Genomic DNA, 16,876 nt, shown 5'->3' with positions numbered 1-16,876 from the left:
CTCGAATTCGAGTTCAAAACTTTTTGCTGTACTTATAAACATGTTCTTTAGGTATTAAATCACAGATAGTGCAACTGAAAATTTTCAAAATAACAAACGGAATACTTTTTAAATACGTACTCGTATAGCGCCCCGTACAATTGTTCTGTGACCTATTAACAGTTATATTTTAGTGCATTAGAAAAATAAATGACACAATTTATCCAGTTGTAGTAAAGTTTCCGAAAGAACTATATAATTTACCTCGTATTTCAATTTATTTTACTTGATAATCTCAACAAAATTATTAGGATAGCATCGTAAATTATCATAAACAGCATATTAAATATATTCGCTTACATTATTTTTAAAATAATCAAAGTTTCTTAATTCCACATCATATAGAAGAAAAATTATCTATTGCGAAGTTTTTTGATTGTTGAATATGTTGCAGAAACATTTTTGAAAAAAGTAATTTTCAATGTAAATTTTTCGTGTTGCAATTTCAAAAAAAAAATTTCTTGGAATATTAGGGTTTAGGGTTTATCTGCAAAATGTGATCAACACTAAACACAAGAGCATCCCCTACCATTCGCTAGTCAAGCATTCACCCCTCTGAGTTTGCTGCCTTCGGTCTTTGCCCAGCCATCTAAACCAATATGAAATCAATTTGCCCCCTTTGCCCAACCACACATCCGTTATTTTTTTTTTTGGCAACCTTGGACGAGCAGACACATATTCCGCCCAGCCGCAAAGCAAACAGGACCTCCTTCCCTTGAGGCGCTCAAAAGAAATCGAAAAAAGAATAAGAAAAAAACGTAGACAGTCGTAGAAAATATTACTAATACGGCGCGTAGGCAGCAGCCGCATAAGAAAACCTGCTCATAATGGCATTTGGGATGAGATGGTGCCTAGACGTGGGGTTCTCTAATGATATACGACAACAACATGCAGTGTGTGCGTGTGTGTGTGTGTGATGTATAGGTGTGCGAAGCCGTAGGTGTGAGTGCGAGTGTGTATTTGAAGTATATAGAAGCGCGAATGGAGCTGACATGTGTGTGTCAGTTTGTTAGCTATGGTGAATGGGTGTCTTCTGCTCGCAGCCCAAAATGAAACGCTGCGCGATGTCTTGTTCCTTTCACCCCCACATAAACACAAACACACACACACACACACACATGCACCCACATACTCACACACACTCACGTGCACTCACACCAATTCTGACTTTACTCAGATAAACCACCCAAAAAGGGCGCACATTTTGCCCCTGCACGGTAATTCATCAAATGACGAAGACGCAGGCAAAGACGAAGATGAAGGTGAAGGCAACAGCAACAACAACGGCAACGTCAAATGGCCGACGGGGGTGAGAGACTTGCGAACGGACTCAGGGTAACTTGGGCGCCACCGCTGTCGCCACAAAAGAAGTAAAGCTTCTTGAGCCAAATGCCACCCGAGACCCACAGTTGATATACAAACACCCCATCGCGTCCACAGAGAGAGTGAGTGTCCAGCACCCACCCAATTTATGTGTGCTGCTTTATACCCTAAGCCAGCTAAAGTATAACAGCTTCGATGTGGCTGAGAATTAAGGCGTCATTTTAATCATAATCAAAACAAAATCAACGGGAAAATAAAGCTTATCAACTGCAGCTGAGGTCATACGAAATAATTCGAATTAGAAAATAAGACCAAACCGAATAATTATTGTTTAATCTACACCGAATAATAACAAGCAACTTGATGCTTTGAAATAGTTGCTTCCCATTTTAATGAAAAGAAAACAGTGCGGTACTATTCATAAAATGTACCAAAATAATATACCAAAAAATACTTAAATATACCGATGGATATACTTGGTGCATAATGTACCAGATTGTCAACTAAAGCAATTAAATTTAATTCTTCAATAAATTTTAAAATTGTTGATGGTGTGATTTATTTTAAATAATTGATTGATGATAACTTGAAATGAAGTAAGGCTTGGACGTGCATTAAAATTGTGATTACTTTGATAGTGTTGACTTCGATTTATATTAAAGACTTTACCTCACTTTAATTCACGCTTACCGGCCACATATTAACACATAACGATCACATAGTATGAGACACCAAACTTAGCGGCATTATTCGCATACGCTCACAAAATCATAATTACCAAATTAACAGACCGTTTGCCGTTAACTGCAGCGATATGAATAACATTTTTTTTTTTATCAATTTTCTTAGTAGAGTATTTAATGTTCGTTTTAGCTTTGACTCTTCTCAAGTTGTTTGTTTATTGCAAATATGGGTGGGTCAGTGTAAGAAAAGGGAAGGGAAGAACAAGGAGGAGGAGAAGGAAAAGGAAAAGGAAAAGGGGGTATCGTGTCGAGCCCCCAAACCCGACGAGCAACAAAAGCATTGACTTTTGTATATAGTCAGCGGCATTTGTATATAAATAGTGCGGGTGTGTTTGCCTGCAAGTGTGTGAGTGTGTGTGTGTGTGTGTGTGGGTTTGTGTGTGTCACTTGGTGGGAGGGTGTCAAAGGCAACTTCAAATCCATGAGGGCACTACACACATACAACTTTACTACAAATGGGGAAGGGGAATGTGTGCGATTGTGTTTGAGTATGTGTATGGTCAAGCTTTGTGCTTAAGCGCACATAAGCCGCCGCAGGACATCGTGTGTCCTGCCAAAACGTCTTTAGGTTTAATTTGTACCTCAAAACTGTTCATGGGTTTGGAAACTTAAAGATGCGCCTGCGAGTGCGAGTGCGAGTACTTGCAAACTTTCAAGTACTCGCAAGTCAAATACCAGGCATAACTTGTTATGCTGCTCAGCTGTAATCAAACATGATTTGATGGTGATGGTTCCCCTCTCTCTTTCTCTATCTATCTATGATTCAACAAACTCATACCCATCCCAGTTATCAATTTGGGGGGGCGACACAAACTTTCGACTTGGTTGGAGAGTGCTACGGTTACACATCTCAGCATTAGTGTCGCAGGCAGACAACGTGCTAGGCGAATCGAAGAAGACATAGCTGACGGCAGAGCCAGTCAATGCCAGGACCAAGGACCAAGACCAGGACCAGGACTAGGTATAGGATCAGGCTTGGCATGAGGCAAGCATTGTAGGAGTAGGAGTTTGGCGACGATGTCTTTGCCTGACGCTTGTCTTGTCTTGGCTCTCTACCTCGGTTAGATGTTACGGAAAATTGCTTACGGTTTTTTGCACACACCAACACACATGTGTGCACGTTCTTCCACACATGAATAGAGGGGGAAAGAGAAAGAGAGAGAGAGAGTGAAGCAGAGAGGAAGGCAGCTGGAAGGGTAGGAAGGACCGCGGGTAGCGTCACATCATACAAACAGACAAGTTAGACAGCCCAGGACCCTCATCTGCTCATCCATTGCTCGAAAATAGAAATAGATGACAAGAAAACCGACGACGAAGACATTGCTGTAGCAAATCCTTTTGGAATGGGTAGCGCCTGCCACGATGCCAGGACGATGACGACAGCAGCAGCAAAAGCAACAGCAACAGCAACAGCAACATTGAGGAACGAGAACGAGGACGACTTTGGCTAAGGGCAAGCGACAAGCTCGACGGGTTACATTTGGCTGATGCGCGCAAGCACTGCAAGAAATAGTTGACCACAAAAGTGATGAATTTTTAAGCTGTTAAATCAAGAGTTAAAATTAGGCAAACTAACATTTAAAATAGAAATAAAATAATGTCATTTTAATACAAAACTCAGTGACAAGCTTTCAATACAAACAAAAATAGAAAGAAATTAATAGAAGTTGCTACACTGACTATATCTTTGCCTAAGATAAAATTGAAACCGTTAAACAAGATCAACTTGCATGCATATTTCATAGACGTTTCCATTTCCATGACAAGCAACATTATTAGCATTTCACTTGCCTAAATTGTTGTTGATAACTATTCCTTAAATATTCGCCTGATAGCCGCATCATTTTTGCTAGTGTAGACCATCACTTGCTCCTGGGCTTGCCATCCAAGTCCCTCCATACACACACACAGACAGCCCAAGCACACCCATATAAATAACAGCCATCAGCTCAAAGCTCCCCCTCTCCACTCCACACACTATATACACACCCACACACATACCCAGTTTCGTAGATAAGAGGTGGAGGAGGCGCTTGCGTCTCTGGTTTTAGGAAAAACCTTCCATAGAACGTCTTTACGTACTGTCAAGCGCAAAACAGACAAACCAAGGTGGCTAGGCCATCACCCACACTCATCGAACTACACAGCACACACACACACACATACAAGCCAACACCGACAACTGAATTGAACTCCATCTTGGCCAAAATGAAGGCGCTGCAGCAAAAGCAGCAGCAACAGCAGCAATGCCACAATCAAAGTTGCTGCGAAAACTGAGTTAGAGGCGGGTACAGACTTAGCTCATCCCAATCTTAACACATACATAGAAACATACACACACACATCCACAGAAGTCCCACATCACAAAAAGAACGCCCGACATGCGACGCCGCCCCCAAATCCACACACAAAAACAATGCCAAAAGTTTCTACACACACACACATACGACAAATAAGAGCAAGAAAGGGCGGCAAGCAGGGACAAAGGAAGGGAAGGGCAAGGGGGAACGGCGCCTCACCTTCGTGCCAAGTTGGATGCTGTCTTGCCATGTTGCCAAGTCAAAGCAAAGGCTCCATGCCATGCACTCTCTGCCCCAAATTGTATGCTACACTTTTCATAGGCACAGCTTCGTATGTGTGTGTGTGTGAGTCTCTGCCTGCATGTGTGTGTTTGTGTCTGTGTCTGTGCGAGTGTCTTCGACTTTGGCTTAGTATTTTTGGTTAATTTTCTTGCAGTTTTAGGTTACATTTTTGGCTTTTCCCCACTGATGCCTGTCGGCTGTCGACTGGGATCTTTCTCTCCTTCCAATTTCTCACTCCCAATTTTTCCCTGCGCCGCCCCCAAGTAACCGCCTTACTCAATCCTCTGTTTGGCCCCAGGCCTTTCACTTGTAAAAGACGTTTGCTTAAAAGCCACCACACTAGCAACACACTCACACTCACACTCACAGGCACATGCACAATCCTTGCTCACACACACACACATATGCACACTCACATTTAGTTAGTTTGTGATGCTTTTTTAGTGCCAGAGACCGAGACATCTTAAAGGGGTGCCGCCACACATGAGCAGGGAACAGTGACTATAGCAGGGGAGCATTGACTAGAAAGGGCGAGCAGTGAGCAGGAAGATTCAAGCTCAAGTCCTGCAGCCGCCTCCTCCCTCGCTGCTCTTGCCACTGTCGCCAGCAGGCAGCATACAAATGAAACCCATGTCAGTTTGTAGCAAGTCCTCCAGCTCCAACCCCAGTTTCAGTCCCTGACTCAGCCTCATTCTCATTCTCATTCACATTCAACGGTTTTCTTCGTCTGCTAGCAGCAACGCTACTCTTACCCTTCATTATACGGCCTGTGCCGGAGAGGTAAGGCGACTGTTAGTTTGAGGCTGCTGATGAGCTACAAAGGCAGAGCCAACAAATTTTTTATGCTTTCTGCCTTTGTGCGCTGTTCATCAGCCGCATTTTACTTTTATTACTTGGGACAATGTCGCAGACCAAAGCAACCCAAGGCAGCTACAACAACTGCCCGCCTTCTTCTTCTCTCTCTGAGTTTTGGGCTTAATGAAAATGAAGGCAACGACAACAACATCAACAACAACAAGAACAACAACTTGTGCGCTGCTTATCCGTTATCCCCTGAGCAACGCCCAGCTCAAAGCAGAGTCCACAGCAGTCCAAATGTCCACACGATTGATGTGTAGATGGAGCACACTTGAAGGCGTCGCTAACCAAACGTTCTCGTCTCGTTTCGTCTCGACTAAAGATTATTACTTGCGACAGTCTTCCAAAGTCCGACACTGACACCGACATCGACTCTACGTCCGACTTCGAGTCCGAGTCTGAAACAGAGTTTCAGCTCTCGTTCAACGTCTTCGTCCCATAGTCGCCGCCATCGTTTTCGTCATCGGCAGCAGCAGCAGCAGCGGTTTTTCTTTGGCCTGGTACAACGCACGTCCAATCGTTACCCGTCTCCAATCCCCCCCTTAACTGTCCTTGCCTAATGGTCGCCCACTCAGTCTGCGAGTCGCTCACTCGAATGCTCAAAACGCCAACACAAAACGATTCATCTTCCCGTGCTTTCAATCCCACCCAAGCCGCCGTTTCCAACCCAACCCCAACCCCAACCCCCAATCCCTTTTGCATTACCATCTAGAATCCACCAACAACCGTTGGAGCCAACTTTCCGCTTAGCTAAAACGTTGGCCTTCATTCTTGAGCTACGTTTTTTCCCTTGTCGTTTTTTCCTCTTTTTTTTTTGTTGCTCCGCACTCTTCGTTTTCCTTTTGCGAGATTTGAGGCTGGCGGCCTTATCTTTGGGGCCTGAGCAACGTCTTCTTGTGTTGTCCTGCCTTCCTGCCTGATGCTGATTCACAGCGATGTCTTCTCCTTCCACTTCTGCTGCCACATCCATATCGTCTTCACTTACAGTCCCTGGATAGCAGTGCCAGCAGCTAAAGCAACAAAAAAGGTTTCCGGTTGCGACTTCCTTTTTGGCTACAACGTTCTCGTTGCCTGGGTATTGCGTTTGACTCAACTCGCCTTCTCCTTCTCCTTCCACTTCCTTCATTGCCGCCCTCTTGACTACTCTCGGACACCAGAAGCTCAAACACAAATTAGAGAACTTTGCAGGCAAGCCAACTCTCCTCGATAACTCTGGCAAACTTTGAGGCACAAAATATTGACGAAAAAAACAACAAATATAAGCCGCAGTTGAGTAATGAATAAAGAGGGGGTAAGAAAATGTTACAAATGTGCAAATGTTCAAAGGGTTGGAATAGCTGAGAATCCGTAGATCTCTCAGGTCTTTTGCCGTAGTTTAACAAAAGTTTAAACTAACATCTCGCAAGCAGAATTTTGTGAATCGCAACTTGTCCCGTCACATCAAATAGACAATTTAGTTTTTGCTCTGCAACCTGGAGCGTCTTCCTCAAGCCTACATCAAAATTAACTATTGAGTGCACACACATACACACTCTAGATATCAAGAAGCATTCGCAGTTCCCAGTCTCAGTCCTAGTCTCCGATGGACGGTGACTCTAACCCCTTCCCATCGAATGCCGTTCCATGACGACCCACTCCAATTTACTCACTGACTATCAGAACTGCTAATGAAATACGCCACGTAGCGTGCGCCAGCAACTTTTCCTTTGGCTCTGGGGGTTGTTGAATTCCTTCGTCCTGCTATTGAATTACTCAAGCATCGTAGTTGCCCTCCCCCATTTCCCCGACTCCCCAACTCTCACACTCATCGTTTCACTTGGACTGCAGACCTCACTTCCCAGAGCTGGCAACTAGCTCAAGTCAGCAACATTTCAACGCGAACGTTGTGTCTTGTACCCTTTCAACGCTCTGCTCCCTTGCCACACTTTGCCCTCTTTCACTCTCAAGCCAACCCCTACCACCATAGGTGGTACACCCAAAAAAAAAAAGAAAAATAAAAAAAAATAACAAGAAAAAAGGAAAAATCTATTCTGCAGGGGCTTTAACAAGAATTTGCGCTTTATTTTCTACTATGAAGTCGGGTAACTGGCCAAAGGTGGCTGAGACCTGAGAAAAAACTGTGGAATGGATTGGCAAATATTTGTAGTTTAAATATTGATCACGTTTACATGTGCAAAAGACTAATATCGACACCTTTTCGACAGAGCTTCAACCAAATTTATGGGAAACTAATTGCGCAGAGTGTTGATAATATCTGCTGATCAAATATATAGGAAAGAGCTTCTCAATTAAAACGAGATATTTTTAATATCAAATTTCCCAATATTTGTTCCAATTCTTTATTTATATAAAAATTCAAATCTATATCTTGATTTTATTATCCTTTAAAGACCTATAATATACTATATGCCCTGAAATCTACAATTCATACTTTTTTGAAATAATACATTTTTTTTTTTATTTTATGTAAAAAATACAATTTTATTATTTTTGTTTTCTTATTGATAGCATAACTTATCAAACATTATTTGAGATCCACTGTTTGTTATCGTCAGAACCTTTCGTTGTCTTTGATGCTGCCCTTAGCAAACACTCCCACCCCTATTCCACCCGCTGCTAGCTTTACCTATATTTTCTCCCTCATTTTATCATCTTCTTCCTAAGCCATTTGCTTCTCCTGCCCCATTGTCGCCACCCACAGCCAACAGTGAATTGGGAGTTGCAAACTAGGCGGCAGCAGAAACAGAAGCAGCAACAGCGTCGACGTCGACGTCGTCGTCGTAGGCTAACCTAACCCTTCATCAGCTAACCAACACCCCAGGATCCTGCCACACCCCAGACCACCCCCAACCCCGAACCATTTGGATGGTTACCCTTGGCATGGTCGTTGTCTGCTTTTTGCTTGCTTTGCCAAGCGCAATTTTTATACAAAAATTTTCTTTTTCCGCCACCCAACGATAGACGTTTTCCCTTGCCATGCCAAGCATAATTTGGGGTGTAGCAAGGAAAGAAACGGAACAGAATAAATTGGAATGGTTAGTCGGTTGGAGAGGGGAATGTAGGAAAGTGAAGTGAAGGTAACCCTCGCATAAGAGTCACTTGGCAGCAGGAGAAGGACAAAGCAGGGCAGGGGCAGTGGCTGGGGGAAGACGACTAGAGAACTGGGGGAGACTAAAGGACTAGTTCACGCGGACGTTCTCCGCAACGCTTTTTATTAGTGTATTTCAGATGCTTTGCGCTGCTGTCTCCGCTTCCCCCTTCCCTAACCACTCGTACTCGTGGCGCCCTGCTATGTCCTGTGCCCTATGCGATGTACTCAACCAACAGTCGCAGTCCTTGCTCATCAGCGAGTCGTTGGTCGGTTGGTAGCTGACTCCAACCACCGTTGATGTTTCTGCTGCTGCTGCTGCTGCTTCTGCTACTGCTCTGGCTGCCTTTGCACGTTTGTCCATTTTAAGTTCGAGCTCTGCCCGTGGCACTCATCCAGCAGCGTTGAGTCCTTCATCTGGGTGCTATCCCTTGGACCTCCTCCTAGCAGCAGCATCGCCCTCATTTATTTTGCACCCACGCCTCGCAGCAAAGTTTGTCTTGCGTTTCGTTTCGTTTCGTTTGGGTTTTTCATTTTTTAGATTATTTCTTGCCCCAGTCACCCCGCTCACGTTGTTTCGTGCTCGTCTCTTTTCTTCGCTTCCCCCTGCATTTGCCATTTTCCATTTTTATTTTAGCATCCTCTGCTATCCTGGCGAGGACTAACGAGCATGTTACTCCTTTCCTTGCCTTGCCTTTCGCTTTTATTATTATGCTTTGGCGCACATTCCAACCAAAAAAAAAAAGAGTACAAAAAAATATATAAAGTTGTGTACCGCTTTGCCATCTTCCCACCCCCCCCGGACTCTAAACCCGCGTTACCAGGCTACGAGTTTCTCGCTCTGGACGCTGCAAAAGTTGCATGTCCGACTCGGACTTCGACTCAGACTGGGATTCGCTCTCTCCATCGGTCTCGGTCTGGGGCCATATAAAATAATAACAACTAACTAAAAATCCATACGCTTTAGCTGCAAAATCCTTTTGTTTTGCTTGCGTTGCCCCTCTACACGATATATAAAAAAAAAACACAGAAACTACTTGCAAAAAAAATGAAAACAAAAATAAAAAACCGGTAGAAGGCGGACTAAAAAATAAAAAAATAGAAATTGTTTGGCCCGCTCAAATTCAATGCAAAACTTTTGCCTCCGTCGGCGTCTGGCAGCCCACATAAATTTTGTGCCCAGAACACTTCTCACCCCCTTCGAAACCTCTAAGCGCTCGCTTTTTCTGGTCCGGGTGGAAAGTTTATCAGCGCGTTTGTCTGCCAGTACCCAAAAACCCCAACCCATCTCATCTCATCACACCCCTTGCCCCTGGCCCCTTGCCCATTGCCCATTGCCCGTCAAGTCACCCTTCACCCCAGCGACCGCCTACGCTGAGTCCTTTTTTTTTCGACCCCGTCCGGCTTGTTTGTCTTACTTTTGACCTCTATAAGCGCGGCGCCGCCGGAGCCGCTAAAGCAGTCCCGATAATAATGAATTCGAAAATAAGCGAATGCAGTTCCTGCAAACTGAAATTATATGGAGGGAGCAGAGCTTACAGTGCAAAGAGATCACTGAGATTAACTGTGAACAGTTCCTTTGTGGCCGTAATAAACTTGACTGATGCATTGCACTTCGGGCATAGTCCTTAGAATGCAAATCAGAAAGAACACTTTATAAGGTTGCAGGACTTAAATAAATATAGAGCAATTAATACATTTAAATTCATTTTTTAGTTGTTAAGGCTGGAAGTCTTATAATTAATTGAATTAAAAAAACTTTTAGTTTATTAAAATTATTAAAAAAAACTCACCATTTATTTTTTTTTTAATTTTCCTTGCCATGAAGACTGTGAATAACAAGATCTAAGAGTATTCGTGAATTAGTTAACCGATTTTAATATGATAAAATTAAAAAAATTGTCCAATATCGTATGATTATTAATAGTACTTTTTAACACTTTTCAAGTAATGATTTCCAAATACATTACATTGTACTTACTTACCTATTCACATGTTTGGAGTCATAGAAGTAGTACACTTAGTAGGTTTGAGTATATTCTATTTATTGGCTTTTTCAATGTTGTTTAGTATATCTCAAATAAATATGTATGTAAATATTTCTCACATTAAAATCACATTTATTTCTCATAGTGTTTATTTGTTATCAAAAAAATTAACCAAAGCATTTGTTTTCTTTCTTTACAGGTAAGCATTGAATACAAATTTCCTTTCATAAAAATAAACAATAAGTAAGTACAAGTCGAACAACATTTATTCAGCCTATTTTTTTAAATTCGACATCAGTAAAATGGATAAATTCTTTAGATGAATTTAGTTTATAAAGACGTAAAAAAGAAGTGAAAAATGTTCTCTCTTGGCTTAAGCAGCTTAAAATTAATTTACATAGTACCAGGACGCAACGAAGGATCAGGGTGCTACTCCTAGGCTTGCAATCTAAAAAAAAAAAAAAAATAATATTCAGTTGCAGTGGCATAGGAATTATACATTTGCCGCCGGAAGTTGAAAGTGGCAGTCGCGTTGCTTACACAGAAAACAGGAGAAAGAGTGAGAGGGAGAGAGAGGGGGTACAGGCAGAGCGCAATAGAAATAGAGTGGAGAAAGAGGGTCAACATGTAAAGCCTCCTAAAACCTAACCCCATCTTCAACCTCTCCCCACAACGCCAACCCCATTCCGACCACGCACTTAATAATACGGTTTATTAGCGACATAAGCACATCCGACGCTGGGTGCAGACATTTTAATTGGTAGGCGAGTGCATGGTAACATAAAAATTATAGTAGAGTGCAATGTTGAGGGCTGCTGTGGCATAAAGCACAGGGACGGGGGAACAGGCAAGGGTGCGGCCTGTAAACAGAGTCTGTCTGTCAGCGAGGCAAAGAGCGAGCCCCCGAGCTCCCATGCAACATCGAGGGGTGCAAGGCTGAGGCAATTGAAATGTAGGATATACTCGTACTTCAATCATTGGCTGCTTTTGTCTTTTCCAACAGTTAAAAGTGGTTCATGGTGTGGTCTAGGTGGTCTGGTTCGAGGGTGTTAGAAGAGGGCAGGGGAGACAGAATGGAAGGGAAATAGTGCCTGCTGCATTGCCACAAATTAAAAAGTGCTGCGTTTTTTTTTTAATCAAAGCAGCATTAAGAACTCATAGATGCATGTAAAAAAGGCGCAAAACACTCTGCTACATCATTTGGGCACTGCAGTTTTTATATAGTCAAGAAATATTATTATATATAATATAATTAAATTAAAAATGAGACTTAAGTTTCAATACCAATCAAAGCCGCAACAATTATTTTGATTTCACAGCACATTCAATTAGAGTAAATACAACAATAATATATATTTAAATTGTGGTTATAATATTGCTTGTTTTAGACTTTATTTGAGTTTTCAAATAATTTGTTTCTGCGCGCTTATTTTGTGTTAATTTATATCCAAGTTCGTATCATTCGAGTAATATACAATTGTTCAACTTTAGCTTATATTGCTATTGTCATGTTCATTGCCAAATGCTCAATCTGTTGCAGAGTGTAATTGAGTACTGCAAAGGGTTTAGGGCTTTGGGTCTAGGTAGTTAGTGTCTTTGTGAGTCGCCGAGTTGCCCATTTAAATGCGGCAGAATGTTGCGTTGAAGTGCAGCTTAACAATTTTCGTGCCTCGCTGCAAGTCTCGAAAACAATTCTAACGCTGGGCTCCGAGACCCAGAGAACCCTTTTCATGTCGCTGGTCCGTGGATCGTGTGTGGGTCGTGGCTCCATCGTTGGCAGACGTACGAATTTTCCACATCCCTAAATCGCTAATCTGCTACGCATTTTTGCCATGCCAGAGCCTCCAACCCAAAGTCCCAGCTCTCTCTCCACCGTCACTGCTTTTTGTAATAATTTCGCAATGTGTGTGAGGCAGATGGAGTTTTTCCTTTTTTTTCCTTTTTTTGGTTTTTTGCTGTTGTTGCACCCAAGCGCGAATCGGCAACTTTGAGCTGTAAACTTTGGCGGGTCCTAGCTGGGGCCCAACCGGGCTTAGCTTGGTTGGGTTCATGCTGTTCTCTAGCTCTGGGTCTCGTTCTGACTCTCATTTCGACTCCCACTGCCACATATGTGCGAGGGCGCGATAAGGCGTCAGAGAAATTGAAATTGTTACCATTTGTGAAGGTTGCCGCCGCAACGCTAGACGACGACGACGACAACGAAAACGGCGACGATGACGACGTCGACGTCGACCCTGCCAGGCATACATACTCTTACATAGGTGTGTTCGCCCAACCAGGGTGGGCACGCTAGAAAAACAAAAAAAAAAAGAAACAGAACAGAGAAGAGCAGAGAAGAGCTGGAAAAAAGTGTGCAGAGACGAACGCAAGTTTCGCCTCGGCGAAGGTTGTAAAACCGCCAGTGACGACATGGGAAATGGCAAATGGCAATGGGAGCCTTTGGAACATTTTGTGTTGCCAACTTTCAGGCGCGCTCACAAAACTCAAGTGCGCTTCGGGGACGCGACGCGTGTTGTTCTTGTTATTGCTACTGCTGCTGCGTTTGGGTCGCGGCCGTAAGGTGAGTGGGACAAAAGGTTGTGGGTGTGTAGTTGGTCTGAGGCGATGTTGATTATGATGGCATCGGCCATCAAATTGCGGAATGGGCTTGGCTTTATTTCGCTGTGGATCTGCACTCTTTGGACTTGAGTTGAAGCGAAACTCGACTCAGCATAACTGAAATTGCCCAGCGAGTAAAATGTCTGGAATAAATTAGATTAAAACTCTGCAAATTATGACATACAAACAAGTAGCCATAAAACATTTACTTGCTATGGACTAAGAGTTTTCTATTTAATAGCAGATCTTTAGCTAACATTATATTTTTCTCAGTTCATAATTCAAAAGGTTTTTTGCAAATTGAAAATGAATATTCATAGCAGCTAGCACAATATCATTTATATCAGTTTCTTTGGCCAACTCACTTCAAATTAAGTTCAACTCGCTGATAATCCAGCTCACACTCATACTCAACCCTTTTGTTGGCAATGTGGCCGCCAAGTGAAAAGTTATATATACATTTTTTTCGGAATATATTTGTTGTATTATCTAGCTGACTTTCTTTTGTGAACAGTTGGGGGAATGGGGAATCGCCCATAAAGGCAAAATTCGATGGCAAAAAGGGGCTCCCATTTTTACCAAAAAATATCACCTAAAAAAAAACGAAATGAAGAAGTAGAAGCACAAAATAAAAAATAAAAGAATGAGCAGAGCAAAGAGAAAACCCACGTGAACTCATGCCAACAAAACGTTTGCCGCATCTTTTGGGATTTCTTGCCTCGTTTAAAAATCATTCAAGCAGCAGACACAACCCAACTCACAACTCACAGCCAACTGAACCACCAAATCATACCCACCCACCCATCCTCCCACCACCCACAGACAGTGCCACAAATTGTGTCAAAAACGTTTGGCGTTGTCGCTGGAGGCAGCAGCAGCAGAAGGAGAAGCAGCAGAATCAGCAGCGAAGTTGGCTGTAAAAAGTAATGGTTGGGTCCATGTGCCCACCTCTTAAACGTTTGTTTGGTATCCCCTTCATTTTTTTTATGTTTTTGCGCAGTCCCAGACCCAGTTGAAGTCTCCCTTCCGATCTCCGTCCTCAGTGTATGAAACTTTGACGCCTAACGAAAGAGGCAGCAAATAATTCATCATTTTGCCTTCAGACTTCAGAGCATTTCCTCTGCCAATGTCGCTGGCAAATCCTCTGGCTCTGGCTTGCCTGCCATGCAGCTAAACTTTCCCATCTCCAGCTTCATCCCCATCCCCATCTCCATCTCCATCCATCTCCACCTTCTTTCAAGCTCTGGCTGAATACTGCCCCTTCGGCGGTAAAGCAAAAAAAATATTATTTGGAACGGTTTATCATCAATTTTATGTGCGATTTTTCTTTTATTTCCTTTCTTATTTTCGCTTTTTTTATTCTTGTTTGTTTGCGCTTTGCTTTTAGTCTGCTGGCTCCCTTTACCCTCCCGCACCTGACCAGAACTTGGCTTCATCAGTTCCTTCGTCTTTCTCGGTCTCGCTGCCCCTTTTCTCGTTTCTTTATGCTTATCTTAGTCCGCTCTGGAAATGAGTCCCGCTTGCAACTTGGGGCTGTCAGAGAGAGAGAGAGAGAGAGAGAGAGAGAGAGAATCGGAGCGAGGGAGTCAGGAATAAGCCACTCGCTGTGACTGTCTTTTCGAGTGAAAATCAACTGAAATTCGATTTGATTATGATTTGTTTCGATTGCCGACGAACAGAGTGGGAATAACGCGGAGAGGGGGAGCAAGATGGTTACCTACCTCAGCCTAGCAGCCGAGCAGTGGTCCCCAACAATTGCACTGAGTGGAGTCTGAGTCTTGCTCTGAAAGTTGAATTTGATTTTTCGCATTGCTTGGCATTTGCCACGGAGACTTTCATTTAACAAGATTTTCTAACGAAGTTTTACGAGGCCAGTTAAGAACTGCTTAGAAACAGACTCTATCTTAACATCATCGCAACGCAGCCGAAGAAAGATAGTTTGAAGTGTTTCCTATATCTATTCTCATAATCGTTATAAAAACAGAGGTTTATACTAAACATACATAAGTTTCATTATGATATAAATATTTCAGTTTGCAAATATTATTGTATTGAAATTGTATTATTATTTCATTTCATTTTACTACATAAATATTTCGGCATTTCTATGATTTAATACCAGTATTATTTGTTCAATCTGCATACATGTTTTATGTGCATCCTTATATGTTATATACACAATATATATTGTTTAGTTTTCATAAAAAACATTTATTGGTACACGTCGGGCAAAAACTGTCAAACGCAGCAACGCATCAATCAGCGGTCAACAGCAACAATAGAGAACACCAAAAATTATATTTATACATACACAAACACACATATCCAAATACGATGCAGGTGCAACTGTACACACACACACACACACCAAGTGTTTGAACGTATTTATGTATAAAATAAATATTATTTTTTAGACTTTGTTTAATTAAGCTGCGTATTTTGTTATGATTCTTTTTGTTGTTGGTAAAAAATTTAGTTTGTTTAATATTTCATGCGTTAAATATTTGATAGCTCGCATTGGGCATACAGTTCCATAGCTCATACGGTCAGCTACATACGCAAAGCAGTGTACATTACTTTTTTTTCTCACAATCCACTCAAATTTACATTCAAACAAAAAACAATACATACAACAACCAAAAACAAAAAAAATTTGGATCAATAGAAATGATTTAAAAAAAATTAAAAATGATGAAAATAAAATTGGAAGTGCAGCTCTTGCTGCATTTGCATATTCAAATAATTTTTTATAAAATAAGTATACATACATACAAAAAACATGCGAGCGTCGCGTATACGCCGTGGGTACACATAAGGATTGCATAAAATATGAGCGACACAAAGAAAAATCAGCGCTGCATTAATAAAGACTCACACCCCTTGATCGACCGCAGCGCATGAAGCACATATTCTATTTCAAATATTCCATCTTGCCATACTTAAAAAAATATGTTTACTTCTGCATATTTAATAGGAATTTCATTTTATTTTAATAATAAAATTAATATATGTATATTTTTTTTTTAGCATTTTTCAATTTTAAATTGGCAATTAAATATTTTTATTGAAATATGCGGTTTTCCTTTTTAAAACTCGTATTAATTTTAGCGATTGATTTTCACTTAACATAAAGGGATGAACACACCTTTGAGTCACTTTCCCTACTTGTCTCTCTGGCTGTTACACGCCTCATCTATCAGCACTTCACTTGCTTGTGGCCGAAATGCTGCTCTGGCCTGGTGTCGCTGATTTGCGTTTGGAATTTCCATATGAATTCTCATCATGTTGCTGATGAAGATGGCATCAATGATGATGACGTTGCAGCTGTTGCTGATGTTGCTGCTGTTGTTGCTGCTGCCTGTTGCCTGTTGCCGACAACTGCACAACAACCTAACTCTAATGCACGGCCGTTAACCGAAATCTATTGAGTCCCCTACACACTTGACCAACACTTCCCCTTCAGCTCTTCCTGCTGTGTCATTCATTGCACATGGCGCCCGTTTAAAAGTCCAAAATATCTCACTTCAGGTGCTCTTGCTCTAGACTAAAGTGAAATTCCATTGGATTTTTGTTTTGCTCAATAATTTCTTGTTACAATTTTGTGGGAATTTTATTCTCAGTTTGTTGCATGTAACTTAACTTTCCGGTATTTAATTA

The 16,876-nt window shown here is 41.9% G+C and overlaps 1 protein-coding gene across 2 annotated transcripts in view; it reads left to right on the top strand.

Moving 5' to 3' along the window:
* The window catches only part of LOC133840547 (uncharacterized), a 68,292-nt gene that overhangs the window by 38,936 nt on the left and 12,480 nt on the right, over positions 1–16,876 (top strand). The gene's annotated exons all lie outside the window — the stretch shown is intronic.

This window comes from Drosophila sulfurigaster, chromosome 2L (genome assembly GCF_023558435.1).
Source record: "Drosophila sulfurigaster albostrigata strain 15112-1811.04 chromosome 2L, ASM2355843v2, whole genome shotgun sequence".
Lineage (NCBI taxonomy): Eukaryota > Metazoa > Arthropoda > Insecta > Diptera > Drosophilidae > Drosophila > Drosophila sulfurigaster.
The sequence above is the reverse complement of the archived record's forward strand: the minus strand, read 5'-3'. Positions and strand labels throughout refer to the sequence as shown.